The sequence below is a fragment of the Rosa chinensis genome, chromosome 6 (assembly GCF_002994745.2).
Source record: "Rosa chinensis cultivar Old Blush chromosome 6, RchiOBHm-V2, whole genome shotgun sequence".
Taxonomy (NCBI): Eukaryota; Viridiplantae; Streptophyta; class Magnoliopsida; order Rosales; family Rosaceae; genus Rosa; species Rosa chinensis.
Window position 1 is genome coordinate 27,373,001 of NC_037093.1, and position 21,704 is coordinate 27,394,704.

Here is a 21,704-nt window from a genome sequence, read left to right on the forward strand (position 1 = left end):
ACGAGTTCCAATTAGGTTCATGTCATCGACATAAACTGCTACGATTGCAAATCCGAAACTTGTTCTTTTAATGAACACGCATGGGCATATTTGATTATTAATATATCTCTTCCCAATCAAGTAGTCACTTAGACGGTTATACCACATCCGTCTGGATTGTTTTAATCCATATAGTGAGCGTTTTAATCTTATTGAAAACGCGCTCCGTGGTTTAGAGCTACTTGATTTGGGTAATTGAAGTCCATCTGGAACCTTCATATATATATATATATATATATATATATATATATATATATCTCTGAATCTAGATCCCCATAGAGATATGCTGTAACCACATCCATAAGCTGCATGTCAAGTTTTTCGGAAACTACCAAACTGACAAGGTAGCGGAACGTTATAACGTCCATTACGGGAGAATATGTCTCGTTGTCGATTCCAAGGCGTTGTGAGAAACCTTGCGCTACGAGGCGGGCTTTATATCTAACCACCTCATTTTTCTCATTACGCTTTGTAACAAAGACCCATTTATGGCCAACAGGTTTTACATGTTGGGGTGTCTGCGTTATAGGCCCAAATACCTGTCTCTTTGCTAGTGAATCCAATTCAGCCTAGATCGCATATTTCCATTTAGGCCAATCCGCTCTTCATTGACATTCTTCGACAGAGAGAGGTTTCATATCATCATATTCTATAATTCATTTTGCAACATGATATGCAAATGCATCATCAATTGCCATAGAATTTCTATCCATCATTTCATGTACACTAGTGTAATTCATGGAGATCTCTCTATTCTCTAGAGTTGGTTCTGACATTGGAGCGTCCCCCAATGATGTCTCTTGGACATAACCATAATCTGGAATATTCTCATGAGATGGATTATTTACATCAATGATTAATGGATTATTTTGTGCCAAACTCGCTTTCTTTCTTGGGCGAGAATCCATCGAACCTATGGGCTTCCCGCGCTTTCTGGTAGGAGCCATGGGCCTAGCCACAACTTCACCATCACTATGAGAGGGGACGTTGGCTCCATGCTCCAGTACTCTTGAGGTGGCGTCATGTCCTCTAGTTTTAGGGACATCAATCCTTGCAGGCACGTTTGCAGCAGGTATGTGTGATCTTATCACTTTAGCGATATCAGAAAACGCATCAGGCATCGATTTTGCTACGTACTGAAGTTCGAGAATTCTCCGCACTTCAATTTTAGACTGTGCGGTTTAGGGATCAAGATGAGACAGAGTGGGGACAGACGACGACAATTCCTGTCGTTCCTGTTGAATATTTATGTTCTTATCTCCCCCTAACGACGGGAAGACTATCTCATCGAAGTGACAATCCACAAATCTAGCGGTAAAAAGATCGCCTGTCAAGGGTTCTAAGTAGCGGACAATTGTTGGAGAATCATATCCAACATAAACGCCTAATCGTCGTTGAGGACCCATTTTAGTGCGCTGTGGCGGCGCAATTGCCACATAAACTGCACACCCAAACAGTGGCGTAGCCAAAAATCTCACTTAGGAGGGTCAAACTTTATTATACTCATTTTCAGTCATCCTCCAAAAATAACATAATATTTTGCCCAAATATATATATATATATATATATTAGTATAGACCCTTAAGAAAATTTAGGTGCAATATTTCTTGTACTAATGCTGAAATTGAAACATCCTTAAATCATGTTGAATAAATTTTGGGATTCAAGATGAACGCTAAATATAGAAAAAATTATGTGTTACTTCAATTTAGCATATTAACAAAGAATCGTAAATATGCGCATATGGGCATATATCGATCAATAGGGTAAGAAAACCTTGAAAAGATTTGTATTAATTAGATATATGCAGTGTATTAATAGTGTTAAATATTATTTCATTCCATTAAAGTTCAAGGATAATTAAAACTAATTAAGATAAATTTGTATTGAATTTTGAAAATTGAGACTAATTAAGGATTTTTCAAAAATTGAGAAGGGTCAATTTCATTTCATTCCATTAAAGGTTGATAAATCATTAACACTAATTAAAGATTTTCTAAAAATTAAGAAGGGTCAATTGACCCTTCTAACCCTAGGCTGGCTACGCCCTTGCACCCAAATATGCATAAGTGTGAGACATCAGGCTCATACCCAGTTACCATCTGGGACGCTGATAGGAGCATAAAATGCGACGTTTATAATGTTTAAACCCTATATTTTGCTAAGTTATTTCCTTTATCTTGATCAATTTAACTTAGTTAGTGTTTTTACAAGTAAAATGGAGTCTCAAAGTCCGAAAATGACTAAGGAAGGCACAAGTGGCGCAGAATGGAAAGAAATGAAGAAATGGAAGTTCTCCCAGTTTGACTAGGAAAAGGAATCCTAGTTGGAGTAGGAATCAGAAGCTGACTTGGATTCAAACTCTTAAGTTGCGGAAATTAGAAGTTCTACCTGGACAAGGAAACCCAATTCTACTTAGATAAGGAATCCTAGTGTGACAAGGAGTCCCTGTTGGATAAGGATTACTCAAGAAGGTTCTGGAAGAGTGTGGAAGAATCGCAGAAAAGGGAGTTTGTAATCAACTATGAAACCTACTTGCATATGGAGTTCTACTCATACTAGGAGAGCCTTGGAATGTCCATGAAGCATCTAGAAGATTCAAGAAGATCATATGCCGTGCACATGAGGAGGAAGTCTCAAGGAATTCAAATTGCAAAGCAATATGGAGTTTGGATTTCTTGTTGAGAAAGAATTGGAGTTGCCGTGAGATTCTTGAAGGTTCTAGGGAGTTCTTGACGTTTCATTCTTCAATAAGGCGTGGAAGACATGTGAGAGGCATGTGATGCAAAGGAAAATCGAATTGGACTCAACTTATGCTTCAAAAGTCGAAATCATTATAGATTCGGAAAACTGCCTGTGCAGATCAGTCAACTTCAACGGAGTGTCAAAAATCGGTCAGAGTTCAGAAAATTATGATCTTTATATGGTTGGAAAGCTACAGATGTCTAGTTTCCAGAAATTTTTATAGATCGTCGATATATATTTTCTAGAAGAAGTTATGGCCATTTTAGTGCGCTGAGCAGGGGCGGAACTAGGATTGAAAGTTTGGGCAATTTTCGCAAGTACCAAATATTCAAAATAATGAAAAAAGCTAATTAGCCAAGAAGTAATTAATAGTTTTATACCATAATTTATGTTTGAACAAAAATTTTAGTAAGAAAGAAGCTTAAATATTTTATAAGGGTTTAATAGTTTCCAAAAGAAAACACAAGTTTAATCTAAAGTCATACCAAATATTAATTATTATGGGTTGTGATTGGTTAATATATTGATTTTAGTGAGATAAGTATGGTATATATTAATATTTTATGAATAAAATATCTAAATAAGGAAGATATTGAAAAAAACTAGCAGGGGTCCGGACCCCCCCAGACCCCAACATAGTTCCGCCCCTAGCGCTGAGGTCAATTCTGCCGGAAATCTGTTTTGTGTCAAAGAAGTCCTAGATCAACACAAACTGAGAGAAGTCAAGTAGAAACGAATTGGGAGTGCCTTGGGACGTCTTGCTATATATACCTAGTGTATTTGACGTTTCAAGGTGAACAATTTTCTCCACAATTTCGTATTCTCACTTGTTCTCTCTAGTTTTTAGGTTTCGCAATCTTCAAGGAGCAAAGCCGTGACCATCCACCTTCCTAGCCGTGATCAACACCTGTGCGACACCTTGGAGCTGCTTTGGACCTTGGGACGTGATCAAGGGTTGTTCACACCATCATCTTCTCATGTATTTTGCGGTTTTGGCTTTCTTGTAGTTAGAATTTCTGCTTTGGAATTTCTATTGTGTAAACTGAAACTATGATGTGACAAAACTGATTTTTGGATTCGATTTAGATGGTTCTTTTCATGTTTGATGTGTTTATGTGTTCTTGATCTTGATTAATTGCCGAATTAAAAGAATGATGATCTGATTTTATGCTTCATTACATGTTAACGATTCGCTTGGTTTGACAAACAAATAGGATGACTTGCATGTAACTTGCTAGTAATTAGGTTTATGCTTTGTAAACTCTAATTCGAAATAAGTAGTAAAGGCTTGCTTTGAGTCGAAATCAGATTATGCATGTGATGATAAGTTTTGACTTGCTTTGAGTGCTTGGATTTACATGTTCGTCAATTCTTTCTTGAACTTAATGATTTGAAAACGAATTTTCAACGTATGTGTGTATTCGGGTTTTCAAAATAAATTGATTTGATGCATTGTTATTTCGATTAACATAAGAAAGAAAGTTTAAAAGGGACATTGGTTGCTTTGATCTTTGTGTCTTGATTGATGGCGTTCTTGGTGATTAATAAAGATTAAGGGATGCATGAATATGTTGATCTTGAATTGTTCTTGATGAATTGTTTTCCAAAGATTCTTCTTTTCCCACCTTCGTAAATAAAAATGATTTTTGTTCTTTACTTGTTTTCGTAAATTTTATATTTCAATCTCCAAAAACCCCCTTTGTTATGTTCTTGATGTTTTTGTACATTTGTAATTAAATAAAATTAATTTTAGGATTTTTAGATAGCATGTTCACATAAATAATAAAATAAATAAAATAAAAAATGTTTTTAAAATTTTGTGAATAGTGTCTCCGTGAATTGTATTTTGTGTATATGTGTTTGTTATATGTTTCCTAATTTTTAGGGATGTTTTCCTACTTTTTAGGGTGTGCTCCTATTTTTTAGGGATTGGTTCCTAATTTTTAGGGAAAGTAGTTAGAGTTAGTTTTGACTTAGGATTCCTTGTTTGACTTGGTCTTTAATTTGTTTTCTTAATAATTAAGTAATACTAATTAGTTTATAACTAGTAATCCTTGTTGTATATGGACTTCTAATGTGATATGGATTTGTAAAATGTATTTAAGTAGGAGTAGGATTTCCAAAACCCATCCTAACTTGTATTCTCTCTTCTCTTCGAATTGTGTGTGTATATATATATATGTGATTTCGTTGCTCTCTAGTGTTCATTGTTCTCTAAATTCGAATGTTAAATGTATGTGTGCTCTCTAACTTTTGTTATTCTAATTTTATGCATGTAAACTTCTAATTTTCATAACTTGTAAATGTTCTTGTAAATTTTGTACACTTGTATATTCTTCTCTTTAAATTTGTCTCACATGTAGCACCCTCAATTCTCGGTTTAGAACGATCCCTGCTTATCCTATACTAACGCTCGACATTTTCAGGGTTTAAATTGGCGAATACTTTTGCACGTATCAGACGCAGAGAAGGGTTGAGTGGCGGTGGGCCTCAGACGAATAAGCATAGCTGCATGCAATATTGCATAGCCCCAAGCATAAATAGGGAGATTGATGCGCATTACCAATGCCCTTGCGACCATTTGTAGTCGTTTAATGACGGCTTCTGCGAGACCATTTTGGGTGTGAACATGGGGAATAGGATGTTCAACTTCAATCCCAATGGACATACAATAATCATCAAAAGTTTTTGATGCAAACTCCCCAGCATTGTCTAATCTTATAGACTTAATAGGATAATTAGGGTGGTGAGCCCTTAACTTAATAATTTGTGCTAGGAGTTTAGCAAATGCAGTGTTCCTTATGGATAATAGCATGACATGTGACCAGCGTGTCGTTGCATCAACCAACACCATAAAATATCTAAATGGTCCGCACGGTGGTTGAATAGGTCCACAAATATCACCTTGGATTCTTTGCAAGAATGGTATATTTTCTTTAGTGTCCTTTGCATAGGATGGTCTCGATCCTAATTTTGCTAAAGAGCAGGCTTTGCAGAACGGATAATGGGCGTTAGAAACAACCAATGAGGATTTTGGTTTAGCCACGAAGTCACAATTGACTTTAGAAGTAAAATTTGGAGGCAAAAGAGCCTTGGTGGCGTCAAAGCCACCCTTGGGCCGCAGGGGGACGGTGGCGCCAGCTAAAATGGTCGATTTTGGGGGTGAACGGCGTTGTGAGGCGCAGGGGCTCTTTCGGGGTCCAACATCCGATTTTTACTTCTTTTCATTCTGAAAAATGGATGTCCGTGTGAAGTCTTTAATATACGGATCATCATATCACGACCTGGATGTCCCAAACAGTCATGTCAAAGCCTATATGTGTCGGAATCCCATAAATCATCACTCATAACAAGATTGGATTCAATTATTTGAATAGTGGTTACATACAACCCACTAGATCGACACATAAGTTTCTCTAAGACTCTTTTATGTTTGTAGTCATTAGAGGTGATGCAAAAGAACTCTTGTCCATTCTCACAATGTGTTTCCACATGAAAATCATTGGCTCTTATATCTTTGAAGCTCAATAGGGTTCTTCCTGCTCTAGGAGCATAAAGAGCTTCGGTGACATTTAAAGTTGTGCCATTTGGCAATATAAATTGGGCTGGTCCTCGACCATGAATCAATTGAGATGATCCAGCCATCGTAGTCACGGAAGATCGAGAAGGCGTCATCCATAGGAATAGTTGCCTATTTTGAAGGATGGTGTGTGTAGTAGCACTATCCATGAGGCATTCTAGCTCTTCGGGAAACATACTAAAAAATAATAAAGTTCGAAATTAAAATATGTCCAAGACATGTAAAAAGAAATCGATACTTTATTAATAAAATAGGCAATGATTACATCAAAGTTTCTTGACCAAAATCTAATCCAACATAATAAAATCATACTTTAGACAAATCGTAGTTACTCAATCCGTTCGGTAATTCCAATTTGGTTGTGACCAGGTAAGGTAAGGCGAGATTTTGGTGGAGCATTGCTCACTTTTAAAAATGTTCTCTCAGTTCAAACCTTTCCTAGACATCACAATTACTCTTGAGTACGCCTAGAGGGAAAGAGTTAATACAATAAGTCATTTTATGGATTTAAGGCATAATTGCCATTATATAATTCTTGGAAAAGTAAAAGACTATTCTAAATAAAAATATGCGGCATTTTGTATTCATCGCCAGATTTAAAGTCTTTTTGAACTCGATATCTTGATCACCATGATGCGTCTACCTTCTTAGGTACATTGCGAATTCAGGTCCATTGATCAGACGTTCCATATCAGAAATAGACACCATAAAGAGGATTCTCCCTTGATTGAGGCATATTGGCGCAATACTCATAGTCCCTAGGACTGGTGGTGTTGGAAAGTGATGACCATGGCCAACGTTGGCTCCATGATTTCCAACCCTTCTTTCCTCAAAGTCACGCCTCCTACGGTCGTGCGATTGTCGCTTTAGGCGATTACCTTCTTGAGCATTTCGATCATATGGATTACGACGTCGATGACGACTTTCTCTAGCCATAGGACGATGCTCTTAATCGCTATCTTGAAGCCTATCAATTTCTCTTTTCACAATCTCGTTGCCATGTCTTTCAGCAGTGGCCATAGCTTCAATAAGTTGTTGAAAACTTGTGATCAGTCTAGTATTTACATGAGTCTGAAATAATTTAGACGACCTCATAGCATGGACGGGGAAGATATTGAGGGTTTTCTCAATCAATTGGTCTTTTGTGATTGTTTTTCCACAGAGATGTATCGTTGTTTTGATGCGGTGAGCTTCCGAATAAAATTGCATGACAGTGACAAATTCAGAGAAGCGAAGATCATTCCATTCTACTACTAGATTTGGAAGGATAGAGTCACGAACATTTCCATATCGTTCGTGAAGTGCTTGCCAAAGCTTTATAGCGCTATCCTCATTTACAAACTCAAACTGTAAGTCATTATCCATGTGACGTTTCATGAAGGCAAGTGCTCTGGAATTATCTTTCTCAGTTTGAGGGTCTGGAGCTGTTTCTATAGGACAAAGCTCTTGGATTATATGAAATAAATCTTGGGCAGTAAGATGGGTCTCGATGTCAATGGCCCAGTGATGTAGGACGAGAATGGACCCAATTTAGCCGAAAAACCATAAAAGTAAAGAAGCGGCGTAGAATCAAGAAAAGTGATTGGAAAATAGATAACTCACGCGTAATCAGGTTACTAGCCGTTGGAATATTCAAGAGGATTTGGTTTTAGACTTTTCGGGTTTCTTGTGCTAAAAGTCAGGTTTGGATTTTAAATCAGATTTGACTAACTTTTAGCCAGAATTTCCGTTTGAGACGCATAATACCTTTCCAGAATGGGAACGACAAGATCTTCGAGACTCACTATAGTGAGCCCTATTAGATTTAGGCCAAAAATGTATAGTCTTAATTATCCGATTTCTGATTTAATATTTTTAGGCTACTTTTACATTCTTTTTATTTTAGGTTTTCTAGTTTATTTTGGATTTGTTTTCGTTTTTACCCATGGGCTTTAGGGTTTCATTGTTAGTCGCCCTAGGATACTTTTCTCTTATTTATGCAGCCGCAAGTGGCTGCAGAACCTATCTTTCAACTTTTAATCAATAAAATAGAGATTTTCTCTTTTATCTCTTATGAACTCCAGAATCCTTTTGTTAGGGTTATTGCTGGTAAACCTAGTTATCAATCCGACTGCGTCAGGTGGTATCAGAGCCAGGTTAAGAATCAATCCGACTGCGTCAGGTGATACCCCGTGCGTGCCCTGCGCTACGCACTCCCTGCTGCTAGCCTACGCGCCCGTGCGTTTGCAGCCTTGCACCACTGCGCTGCTGCCCCTACAGCCTTGCCTTAACGCAGCTAGCCCTGCTAGCCTTCGGTTAACCGCCTCTGCACAATAAGCTCCTACTCTCAGCCCTTCCCCCTTTGGCAGCTACTACTCACTATTGCCTACACGTTTGCCACCCACCTTCAAACCATCCAAGGTTCTTTTCACCGAAGGTACATCAACTCCAAGATCAAGTTTTTAAGTTTTCAAGCTTCAATTAACCAAGTAAGTATTTACATTAAAGTTACCGCTTTTGAAATTTAAATTCCTCTTTCTTTTTCTCAAGGACTTGCAACCTCCCTTCTTCTTCATCCCACCTTTCTTATAACATGGGTTCGATCCTTGATAAAGCGGAATCGTGGGGATTTCTACTAACGAACTAAGAGTGTTCGTAAGACTTCGAACTAAGAGCGTCTGCAAGCATCGATTTATGACCATATAAACATCATTGTTTCTGTCTAATACAAAATTTCTTGGAAATCGATTTTTTGGTAGCATAGCTCGGAAATCTTATTATTTAGTTTTTGTGGAAGCATTGACTTCGAAACTAACTTGTTCTTGTTTCAACTTTCAGGATGTCAAACACGAACAAACTCAATTTTGTTCCATTGGATTATGCAAGCAAAGGATATTTAGACTGGGTGATGTAGGACGAGAATGGACCCAGTTTAGCCGAAAAACCATAAAAGTAAAGAAGCGGCGTAGAATCAAGAAAAGTGATTGGAAAATAGGTAACTCAAGCGTAATCAGGTTACTAGCCGCTGGAATATTCAAGAAGATTTGGTTTTGGACTTTTCGGGTTTCTCGTGCTGAAAGTCAAGTTTTGATTTTAAATCAGATTTGACTAACTTTTGGCCAGAATTTCCGTTTGAGACGCATGATACCTTTCCAGAATGGGAACGACGAGATCTTCAAGACTCACTTTAGTGAGCCCTATCAGATTTAGGCCAAAATGTATAGTCTTAATTATCCGAATCGTGATTTAATATTTTTAGGCTAGTTTTACATTCTTTTTATTTTAGGTTTTCTAGTTTATTTTTGATTTGTTTTCGTTTTTACCCATGGGCTTTAGGGTTTCATTGTTAGTCGCCCTAGGGTACTTTTCTCTTATTTATGCAACCGCAAGCGGCTGCAGAACCTATCTTTCAACTTTTAATCAATAAAATAGAGATTTTCTCTTTTATCTCTGGTGGACTCTAGAATCCTTTTGTTAGGTTTATTACTGGTAAACCTAGTTATCAATCCGACTACGTTAGGTGGTATCAGAGCAGGTCTTCCCCATCTCTTTTATTTGCCTTAGTAGCAATGGGTGAAGTTACGAAATCAGATATTGAAGCTCTTACAACAGCGTTTACCGCTGCCATCAATTTCATGAATAATCAGATTGGAGAAATTCGTGGATTGTTGAGTGAGAGGAACAACGACAACAATAATCGGTGTAGAGGCGGGGAAGGAGGCCAGCAAGATAGGGCTCCACATGGTGAAGTTGTTGTTAATACTTCAGAGTCTGAGTCTGAAGAAGAAATTGTGCAACATGAACACCAAGGACAAGCTGATACGCTAAAAGCAAGCGCATAATTTAACCCTATAAATATCATTAGTAGTATAAACAAGTAGGGATCGTTCTATTCCGTGGATTGAGGGTACACCTGTCATTGTCAAACAATTAAAGAATTAAAATAAGTACAAAGTAAATTATTTACAAAAATAAAACAAAGTATGAACATATTTACTAAATTAAGGGGGGATTTTGATTTAGGGTTCCGAAAATTAACTAAGTAAAGAAAATAATTAAAACACAAAAACATAATTACAATAATGAAATGAGAGAAACAAAGATCAAAACCGAAACTATGATCAAATTCGATTAAACCCTCATATTGTTCATCTAAGTCATGAGAAAGGAGTTGATCATGTGAAATATTCGAAAGCAAATAATTTCCCATTTTTTACTTTTCAATGCTAATTAAACTAAGTGAAAGCACAAAGATTAATCCTATCAAACATGTAATCAAGCCCTAGAAAGCTAGTCAATCATGACATGTTTAACGCATTAAGAACAAAGAAATGCTATCAACTCAAGTGTGCAACTTAGTATGAAAAAGTCCACCTAATTGCAATCCTCTTTAATTAAATTCGGTTTTTGTCCAAAACCTTTACTACTTCGATTCAAGTTACACAAAACAAAAAGTTGATTTCATGTTCTTAAATCTAGCACCATTCATATCAAAACCCTAAGTGTTTCGAACCACATAAGATTAAAATACAAAAGATATCTATAAAGCAAATTTAATTAAACAGACTCACATAAGCAACTCTCGAATTACAATATAAGAGTCGAAATTCTCATTTAATCATAAAAATTCCAGAAATAATAATTTTGTTCAATCATGAATGTCAACTAAAACAAAACCAACGAAATTCAAAGCAAAGGTTACAAAGTAGAGGTCGAATTACACCGTGGATGGAAGATGAGGATGGGTGATTGACGTTGCGATCCTTGAAGCTTGAAATCAAGTCTTCAATGGTGGATGGTGGAGGAAAAGGTCACGGCTCCTTCTTCTCTTGCTTCAGCCTTGCTTGAATCCCGTGGCTTGCTTTAGAGGATGGAGAGAATTTTCTGAATGAAGAGGTGTGTTGTGGTGTGATGTTGTTGTGTGATGGTGTGGTGTGTTGGTGTGATGGTGTGGTGTGTTGTTGTTGGTGATAGAACATCTAGCATAGGGGGGTTTATATAGGGGAAGGCAAGGCTTCATGAATTTAATTTCCAAGGAATTTTCTGGTTGCACCACACAGCTCCAACCAATGAATTAATGCCACGTCAGCTCTGCCATGTCATTCAACCAATCAGGAAGCTCCAAAATCAATCCCTAATCTTTCCAAATATATTATTGCTGATTTTCCCAAGATTTTATCTGATTTTTCTCTTAATTTTCGGCCAAAATAATCTTGAGTGAAAATAGGAATGAATCGGGACTTGTTTTGGACCTTTTCTCCCTTAAATCTCTCCATGGCTTTATCCTTAACATCCTCCCCTTGATTTTCTCTTGATTTCCAAATTAAAATTGCAGATTTTATTCTCTAATTTCAGCCAACATATCTTGAGGGAATTAGGGAACGAATCTGGACTTGTTTTGAGCTTTTTCTTGTTGCACAATCCCTTGAAACTCTCCCTTGATATTCTCCTTGATTTTTCACGTTATCGTCATGATTTCCCATGGCAAAAATCAGATTTAATCTCCCATAATATCTCCCACGTCATCTTCAAGCCATGTAGTCTCCTAATGCCTTCAGGTTTCCTAGCCTCATCAGGATTCCTAGTCGGACCAGGAAAACTCCATTTCTTCATTTCAGCTCATTTCTTCTCCATTTATTTCCATGTACCTATAAAATAAAAAATAAATTAAAAATGATTAAATAAAGGAAATAACTAAGAAAAATATGAGAAAATAATTATTAAAACGTCGCATAAAAATGCTCCTATCACAAGCTGACCAGGATTACAAAGTCAAGGCTGAGATTCCTTTCTTTTCAGGCAACTTGGGTGTAGAAGATTTTCTGGATTGGCAGGTTGAAGTGGATAGATTCTTTGAGATCATGGAGGTTCCAAAACACAAGCAGGCTAAGATGGTTTCTCGGAAGCTAAAAACAAATGCTGCTTATTGGTGGGATCAATTGCAGAGTTCTCGTCAGAGGCAAGGAAAAGAGCGTGTTCGAACATAGAGGAAGATGAAAGGTCTTCTTAACGAAAAATTTTTGCCTAGAGATTTTTCGATCAAGAATTACCCTCCCAAGGTTTTTGAGAAGAAGTTAAAGTCCAAAGAATTTTCTTTGCCCGTTGAGATTAATAGTTTATCTGAAGAAAAGCCAGAAAATTTTCTGATGGAAGAAACTCCACAAGAAATCATCCATGATGATCAAGAAGATGTTAAAGATGAAATTGCTCATGAAGACATGGTTATTTGTAATGGTGAAGTCTTGGATCCTAAAATAAATCATTCAGAACCCGATGTCATTCAAGAATGCAACCTTGAGCACCAAGAAGAATCTACTACGGTTGCCTATGAAAGCCAAAATGCATATGACAGACTCATCTATGGTGTTGGGTTCATGCCATCAGAATATGCAGAAGATCCAGCCAATAATCTACAGGTTCAATTGTCTAATTTTTTCTTAGGTCTTTTGTCTACCTATTCTTGTCCTTTATTTAAGAGGAACTCGAGGGCGAGTTCTTTCATAGTGGAGGAGAATGATGTAGGACGAGAATGAACCCAGTTTAGCCGAAAAACCTTAAAAGTAAAGAAGCGGCGTAGAATCAACAAAAGTGATTGGAAAATAGGTAACTCACACGTAATCAGGTTACTAGCCGCTGGAATATTCAAGAAGATTTGGTTTTGGACTTTTCGGGTTTCTCGTGCTAAAAGTCTGGTTTTGATTTTAAATCAGATTTGACTAACTTTTGGCCAGAATGTCCGTTTGAGACGCATGATACCTTTCCAGAATGGGAATGACGAGATCTTCAAGACTCACTGTAGTGAGCCCTATCAGATATAGGCCAAAATATATAGTCTTAATTATCCAAATCGTGATTTAATATTTTTAGGCTAGTTTTACATTCTTTTTATTTTAGGTTTTCTAGTTTATTTTGGATTTGTTTTCGTTTTTACCCATGGGCTTTAGGGTTTCATTGTTAGTCGCCCTAGGATACTTTTCTCTTATTTATGCAGCCTCGCGGCTGCAGAACCTATCTTTCAACTTTTAATCAATAAAATAGAGATTTTCTCTTTTATCTCTGATTGACTCTAGAATCCTTTTGTTAGGGTTATTGCTGGTAAACCTAGTTATCAATCCGACTGAGTCAGGTGGTATCAGAGCCAGGTTAAGAATCAATCCGACTGCGTCAGGATACCACCTGACGCAGTTGGATTGATAACTAGGTTTACCAGCAATAAACCTAACAAAAGGATTCTGGAGTCCACCAGAGATAAAAGAGAAAATCTCTATTTTATTGATTAAAAGTTGAAAGATAGGTTCTGCAGCCGCTTGCGGTTGCATAAATAAGAGAAAAGTACCCTAGGGCGACTAACAATGAGACCCTAAAGCCCATGGGTAAAAACGAAAACAAATCCAAAATAAACTAGAAAACCTATAATAAAAAGAATGTAAAACTAGCCTAAAAATATTAAATCACGATTCGGATAATTAAGACTATACATTTTGGCCTAAATCTGATAGGGCTCACTATAGTGAGTCTTGAAGATCTCGTCGTTCCCATTCTGGAAAGGTATCATGCGTCTCAAACGGAAATTCTGGCCAAAAGTTAGTCAAATCTGATTTAAAATCAAAACTTGACTTTCAGCACGAGAAACCCGAAAAGTCCAAAACCAAATCTTCTTGAATATTCCAGCGGCTAGTAACCTGATTACGCTTGAGTTACCTATTTTCCAATCACTTTTCTTGATTCTACGCCGCTTCTTTACTTTTATGGTTTTTCAGCTAAACTGGGTCCATTCTCGTCCTACATCACCAGTCTAAATATCCTTTGCTTGCATAATCCAATGGAACAAAATTGAGTTTGTTCGTGTTTGACATCCTGAAAGATGAAACAAGAACAAGTTAGTTTCGAAGTCAATGCTTCCACAAAAATTAAATAATAAGATTTCCGAGCTATGCTACTAAAAAATCGATTTCCAAGAAATTTTGGATTAGACAGAAACAATGATGTTTATATGGTCATAAATCGATGCTTGCAGACGCTCTTAGTTCGAAGTCTTACGAACGCTCTTAGTTCGTTAGTAGAAATCCCCACGATTCCGCTTTCTCAAGGATCGAACCCATGTTATAAGAAAGGTGGGATGAAGAAGAAGGGAGGTTGCAAGTCCTCGAGAAAAAGAAAGAGGAATTTAAATTTCAAAAGCGGTAACTTTAATGTAAATACTTACTTGGTTAATTGAAGCTTGAAAACTTAAAAACTTGATCTTTGAGTTGATGTAGCTTCGGTGAAAAGAACCTTGGATGGCTTAAAGGTGGGTGGCAAACGTGTAGGCAATAGTGAGTAGTAGCTGCCAAAGGGGGAAAGGTCTAGAGTAGGAGCTTATTGTACAGAGGCGGTCGACCGAAGGCTAGCAGGGCTAGCTACGTTGTGGCAAGGCTGCAGGGGCAGAAGCGCAGTGGTGCAAGGCTGCAAACGCACGGGCGCGTAGGCCGGTAGCAGGGAGTGCGTAGCGTAGGGCACGCACGGGGCAGGTTGCGGTGATGGCTCGGCTAGCTTGGGCTAGGGGCTGCGGCATATTTTGGTGAGAAGAGTTTTTGGCTTTTTGGTTTTTGTTTTGTGGTTAGGGCTCGTGTTGATAACTTGTTTTAGAATGAGAGAATTCGAGAGAGATTGATGAGAGAATCGTTGTATTCAATATTGAGAATAGGAGCCCTACATATAGGGATTACAAAGTACATGTTCTAATGTTACAAGGAAAATGTACTTACATGAGCATTTGCAAACATAATTAGCTATAATGAGCCACGCTTATGCTACCACCAGCGGTACCAACTTCCGCCAAATGAGTGACCTACGGGAACACAACCAAGCAGGCTACCGCCTGAGCCCTGGCTTACCCCTAGATCACCGCTGACGCGCTGCCACGCGCCGCGCCAAGATAGCATCAGAAGCTCCAGAAGCTGGGAGCTGAGGCACATCAGTCCCATATTGAAAACATGGAGAAGATCAACTCCCTCCTCACCTATAAAAGGTTCTCTCATCTCTCCTCATTAATTACGCATTCACTACTTACCTACTGTTATTTTGTCGATATAAATACATTGACTAACTTAGGCATCGGAGAAGAGAAGACCGCCCAACGCGGTCTCCCTCTGACGCCCTCTGTATTTTACTTGACAGGTAGCGGAAGCTCTGAGAATATCACAAGTAGCGGTCCGCCCATTGGACCAGCGTTAACCCAGGTTTAGCCACCGCTGAACTTTAGACATTAACAGAAAACTAATCAGAGTACGACTAGGAAGACTAGAACCTTCTCTCCTATTACAATTATGGAACTACTCCTAGTTTGATTAGGCACACAAAGTTTTCCTTCAACAAAGATTTTAATTTGAACAGTGCTGATTGCTAGTATTATATTTTAATAAGACTATAACCAGCTGGTCATCTAAATATTGTAGTGGTACACAGATGAAATGGTTTCACAAATTGTTGTTGGTGCAGTTGTTGCAGGTGATTATAGAATTTGTGCTTAAGCAAGCATCCACAGTTGTAACTTTATCCTATTCTTAACCATGATGTTCAAGAATATACATGTACTCCTTTTAATCTGATTGACTTAATCAAAAATTTAATTTTCAATTTCACCGAGATGCAGCTCTGGATGTGATAAAGAATGTAAGAGAGCAAGCGATCTTAATTAGAGCCACCAAATTCGATGGAAGTGAACGTCCTTTTCAAGACCAAGATCAGGTACGGTGCACTTTTATCATTTTCTGCAACAAGTTCTGCTCTTAATTTACTTCAGAACTCTCTAGTTTTTTCAATTTTGCAGAACAGACTCATTGCAAGTGAAAGTATAGTAGAAAAGAATACTTCAATTCAGGGTTAATTCGATAAATCTATTTATCCCACAATGGGGATATATATATATATATATATATATATACAAATACAAAGGAGTAGTCTAACTCTAATAGGAAACAATCTTTCCATAATTACAGGATATTCTAATTAAATAAAATCCTAATTACATACAGATTTACAGCGATTCTACACTCCCCCTCAAGTTGGTGCATAAATGTCTATCATGCCCAACTTGTCAACCGAGCTGTCAAATACCTTCCTGGACACTCCTTTAGTAAGAACATCAGCTAATTGCTCCTCTGAGTTTACAAATGGAAAGCGAATAACCTTTCTATCAAGATTTTCTTTAATAAAATGACGGTCAACCTCCACATGCTTTGTTCTATCATGCTGAATTGGATTATGTGCAATCTCAATGGCAGCTGTATTATCACAATGCAAATCCATAGGCTTTTTAAGCTTGTAACCCAGGTCCTTCAAGACATTACGAATCCACAATATTTCACATACTCCATGTGCCATACCTCGGAACTCAGCTTCTGCACTTGATTTGGCAACGACTTTTTGCTTTTTGCTACGCCAAGTGACAAGGTTCCCTCCAACAAAAGTGAAGTACCCAGATGTAGAACGTCTGTCCGTTTTATCACCAGCCCAATCTGCATCTGTGTACCCAACAACTTCCAATTCATCTTTTTTTCTGAAACAGTAACCTTTTACCTGGCGCCCTCTTCAAGTACCTCAAAATACGAAAGACTGCATCCATATGCTCTTCACTAGGACAATGCATAAATTGACTAACAACACTCACAGCATAAGCAATATCAGGTCTAGTATGTGAAAGATAAATCAACCTTCCTACAAGACGTTGATACCTCCCTTTATCAATTGGCACTTGATTAGGATAGATAGCAAGTCCGTGATTCATCTCAATGGGTGTCTCGATGGGTCGGCAGTCCAGCATCCCCTTTTCAGCAAGTAAATCAAGAAAATATTTCCTCTGTGAAAGTGAAATCCCCTTCTTAGACCTTGCAACTTCAATACCCAAAAAATACTTTAGTTGTCCCAGATCCTTCATTTCAAACTCCTTTGACAAATACTTTTGCAATTCATTTATCTCCTTCGGATCATCTCCTGTAACAATCATGTCATCAACATACACAATAAGAGCTGTAATCTTACCATTCTTGCGCTTGATGAACAAGGTATGGTCAGAATTGCTCTGTCTATATCCAAAGGCTTTCATGGACTTTGAAAATCTTCCAAACCAAGCTCTTGGAGACTGCTTTAGGCCATACAAAGACTTCTTCAATTTACACACCTTGCCAACATCACTTGGGTAATTCTTAACACCTGGGAGCATATCCATGTACACTTCTTCCTCCAAATTCCCATTAAGAAACGCATTCTTCACATCAAACTGGTGCAAGGGCCAATCTTTGTTTGCTGCAAGTGAGATTAGAATCCGGACAGTATTAATCTTTGCCACAGGTGCAAAAGTCTCCTCATAATCAATCCCATAGCGTTGTGTATATCCTTTGGCAACCAACCTCGCCTTGTATCTATTAATAGTTCCATCTGCATTAAGCTTCACAGTAAATACCCAACGACATCCTACAGTCTTCTTTCCAACCGGCATAGGTACTAGCTCCCATGTTGCATTTTTCTGAAGAGCTTCCAATTCTTCATTCATCGCCTTGGTCCATTTTGGATTTGTCAATGCATCCTGCACGTTACTAGGAATAGATACAGTAGATAATTGATCAACAACAAGTGCATGTGACCCAGAAATCCTATGGTTAGACATAAAATTAGCTATAGGGTATTTAGCTTTGGCTTTGATATCTGGTTCATATTGTTTCTTAGGAATTCCCTTGGTAACCCTTTGTGATTTCCTAGGTTCGACACTTTCTAACCCAGAAGACTCATTAAAGTTTAGGGGTACCTGAGGTGGATCATTCTGACTGGGATCTTCAGTTGGTGAGGCAGAAGGGGAAATATCTTATGTGTGAGCTTCAGATACGTCTTGATTTTGTTTCAAATTATCCAGAAAAGTCGTCTCTTCTGTCTCGGAATTCACAACGCTCTGTTCGGCAGTTTCAGCAGTTGCATTCTCTGTTTCGGAATTCACAACACTCTGTTCGGCAGTCGCATTCCTTGTTTCGGAATTCACAACACTCCATTCGGCAGTCGCATTTTCTGTTTCGGAATTTACAACACTCTGTTCGGCAGTCACATTACTTGTTTCGGAATTCACAACACTCTGTTCGGCAGTCGCATTTACTGTTTCGGAATTTCTACCTTCAAATGAGACATCAAGAGATATATGTATAGTGCCAGTAAGAGGATCATAACATCGATAACCCTTCTGGAAGTCAGCATAACCAACAAATATACACTTACGGGCACGGGGATCAAGCTTGCTACATTGAGGCTTGGGAATATGAACATAAGTTGTGCACCCAAACACCCGGGGCTCCAAATTAGGCATAGAAGGGATGGTCAAAAGTGTATGAAGCTTCTGATGAGGATTCTGAAACTCAATCACCCGGGAAGGAGTACGGTTGATAAGATATGCTGCTGATTTCACTGCTTCGCCCCAATAGGACCAAGGTACATTCATGCCAAACAAGGAAGCACGAACAACTTCCATCAACTGCCTGTTCTTCCGTTCTGCTAAACCATTCTATTGAGGAGTATAAGAATTGGAGGTTTGATGACGAATTCCATGTGACCGGCAAAAGTCAATCATAGGGCCATTCACAAACTCTCCACCATTGTCAGACTGAAACACTCTGATGGATTGTTGATACTGAGTTGCCACCATTTTGTGAAATTCGGTAAACATTCCAAATACATCACTCTTATTCTTCAGTAATGACACCCATGTCATGCGAGTGCAATCATCAATAAATGTTACAAAATACCGAGCTCCAGAAAGAGAAGGAATTTTCGCAGGACCCCAGACATCGGAGTGAATCTTCATAAAAGGAACAGGACTTTTATTAAGACTTGGTGAATATGAAATACGGTGACTCTTGGCCAGTTCACAGATGTCACAGTGGAAATCCAAATCACTAACAACTGAAAACAATTGAGGTTGCAGCTTCTTAAGATAACGAAAGGATAGATGACCTAAACGGCGATGCCATAACCATGCAGCTTCCTTCGCATTCTCTACCCCGTTGATCTGATTAGCTTGTCCCAAAAGATGCTTCTGTTTCTTTCCAGTCTCTGTCAGATCCAAATAGTATAATTTCCCCCTTCTAACACCATAACCAAGAATCCGTCGAGTCAGAATGTCCTGAAACACACAGAAAGACGAATAGAAGGTCACAATACATGCAAGAGCTAAAATAACTTGACCAACAGACAGGAGATTATAAGCTAGTGATGGAACAACTAAGACAGATTCAAGGGTTAAGGTATCATATAAAGCAATAGAACCTTCTCCGGTGACCGGAGTTGGAGTACCATCAGCAGTAGAGACAACGTCTTGAGGGGAAAGTCTAAGGTTTTTCACAAGACTTAGGTCATTGGTCATATGGTCAGATGCACCTGTATCAATTATCCATGTACTATTAAAAGTAACCTTACCCTTCATACCTGACTGCGCTACATTAGCGGAGGCATTGTCTAGGTAAACTTCCTCTTTAGTAGCAACAGCGGCCTTGCCCAGATTCTTTCGCGGTTTCTTGGTGAAGTCCCACCAATCAGGGTAACCAATCACTTCATAGCACCGCTCCTTGCTATGACCTAATTCCCCACAGATAATGCACCTTTTGTTTGCATATGGATTTGGTTTACCTAGAGGATGGTGTGGAGAAGGTCCTGAGAAGCCTGGAGGAGGACCCTATTTGCGTTGGGCCATAATAGAAAATTCGGTAGTTACCGAATGCCCCATAGCCTGTTTCTCTGATTGCATCATTGAGAAATTCATGATTTTCGCAGGATTGGATTTTCAAGGGTTTCAAGATGGATATGAATGTTTTGGAAAAAAGGTAGGGTGATGGTGGTTTGAAATTCAGGATGGTTTGATTTCAACGGTGGTGGTACGCAGCGGTTTGTGGTATTCTTCGGGATTCAGGGTTCAGGATTCAAAGGATGCAGCGCAAGTTCAAAGGATTGAACTAGGCTCTGATACCAAGTAGAAAAGAATACTTCAATTCAGGGTTAATTCGATAAATCTATTCATCCCACAATGGGGATATATATATACAAATACAAAGGAGTAGTCTAACTCTAATAGGAAACAATCTTTCCATAATTACAGGATATTCTAATTAAATAAAATCCTAATTACATACAGATTTACAGCGATTCTACAAGTATGAGTGGTATTATAACATCTTGAAGAAGTAGACAAATGCGAGCGTACATAAGAGGTTGTAAATATTCAGCGAACCATTCTGATGCCTTTCAAAACCTTTTTTAATTTTTGTTTCGGAACAATTTGCAAAGGTTGCCAATGTCCCCCTATGGAACTGTCATTTCCAATTCTTAGGAGCTTTACAAGTTTTTTTGAGAGATAATCCAAAATATATTCACAAGAGATAGAATTATAGAATATAAGTACGGGAGAGTCAAAAATGACCATCCACAACCTAATATGAAAACCAAGAAACAGAAAGCGCAGTTACTACTAGTCAGTTGTGCTGCATGTAACTTTTACGAAAATACATACTTATAAACAGAAATTGGAAGCAGTGGAAAAATGTCTCCAATTCTCCTCAAGCTGAAACAACAAATGATCAAAGCCATCACTTGATCATAATGTTAAAGTTTGAAAATAAACAAGACAAGGAGAACAAGTAGGTCACTTGTTTATCTCTTTTTGTTTTAGAGTAATTTAACCAAAAGAAAAAGTATAAAACAAATTTGGACACCTAAGACTAAACAAAGAAAAGAAGATATACAAACAAAACTTCAACAAGCTTATTTCATTATGGAAAGTTAATTTGTAAATATTGCAACTGCTGCCCCCCTCTCAAAGGCTGCCCTCTCTAAACCAACTGTTTGGAGTTTTCCAGTGAAGTATAGTGACTAAAAAAAATTTCCTTGATATGAAAGCAGTGACGAGAAAGCATACAATTAATTAGAGTAAGAAAGTCAATTGTTTTAAAGTCCAGAGACGGCTACTGCAATTGCCAGATTAGCTTTGCCAAATTAACAAACCACTGCATCTGCAATTGCATTTAGATAATCAAAAGAATAACATGAACATGCTAAATATAATACAAGATTCATTAAAACATGATTAAATATGGTTTGAATTAACATACACAGAATATCTGCATAGAGATATAATTATATATTGTAATCCGAACTCTAACGACACTGATTTTAGTCAAGAATGCTTGAAACATTAGATTTTCATTTGTTTTTATCATCGCAAAACTTGACCATCACCAGTATGTGTATTTTATAAACCAAATTATAGTTTGATTTGTTCAAAGTAAATGGAGCTAATTGACCTGAACCAGCAGACACAAAGTAGAACTCTAGAATCCCTGAAGTTTTG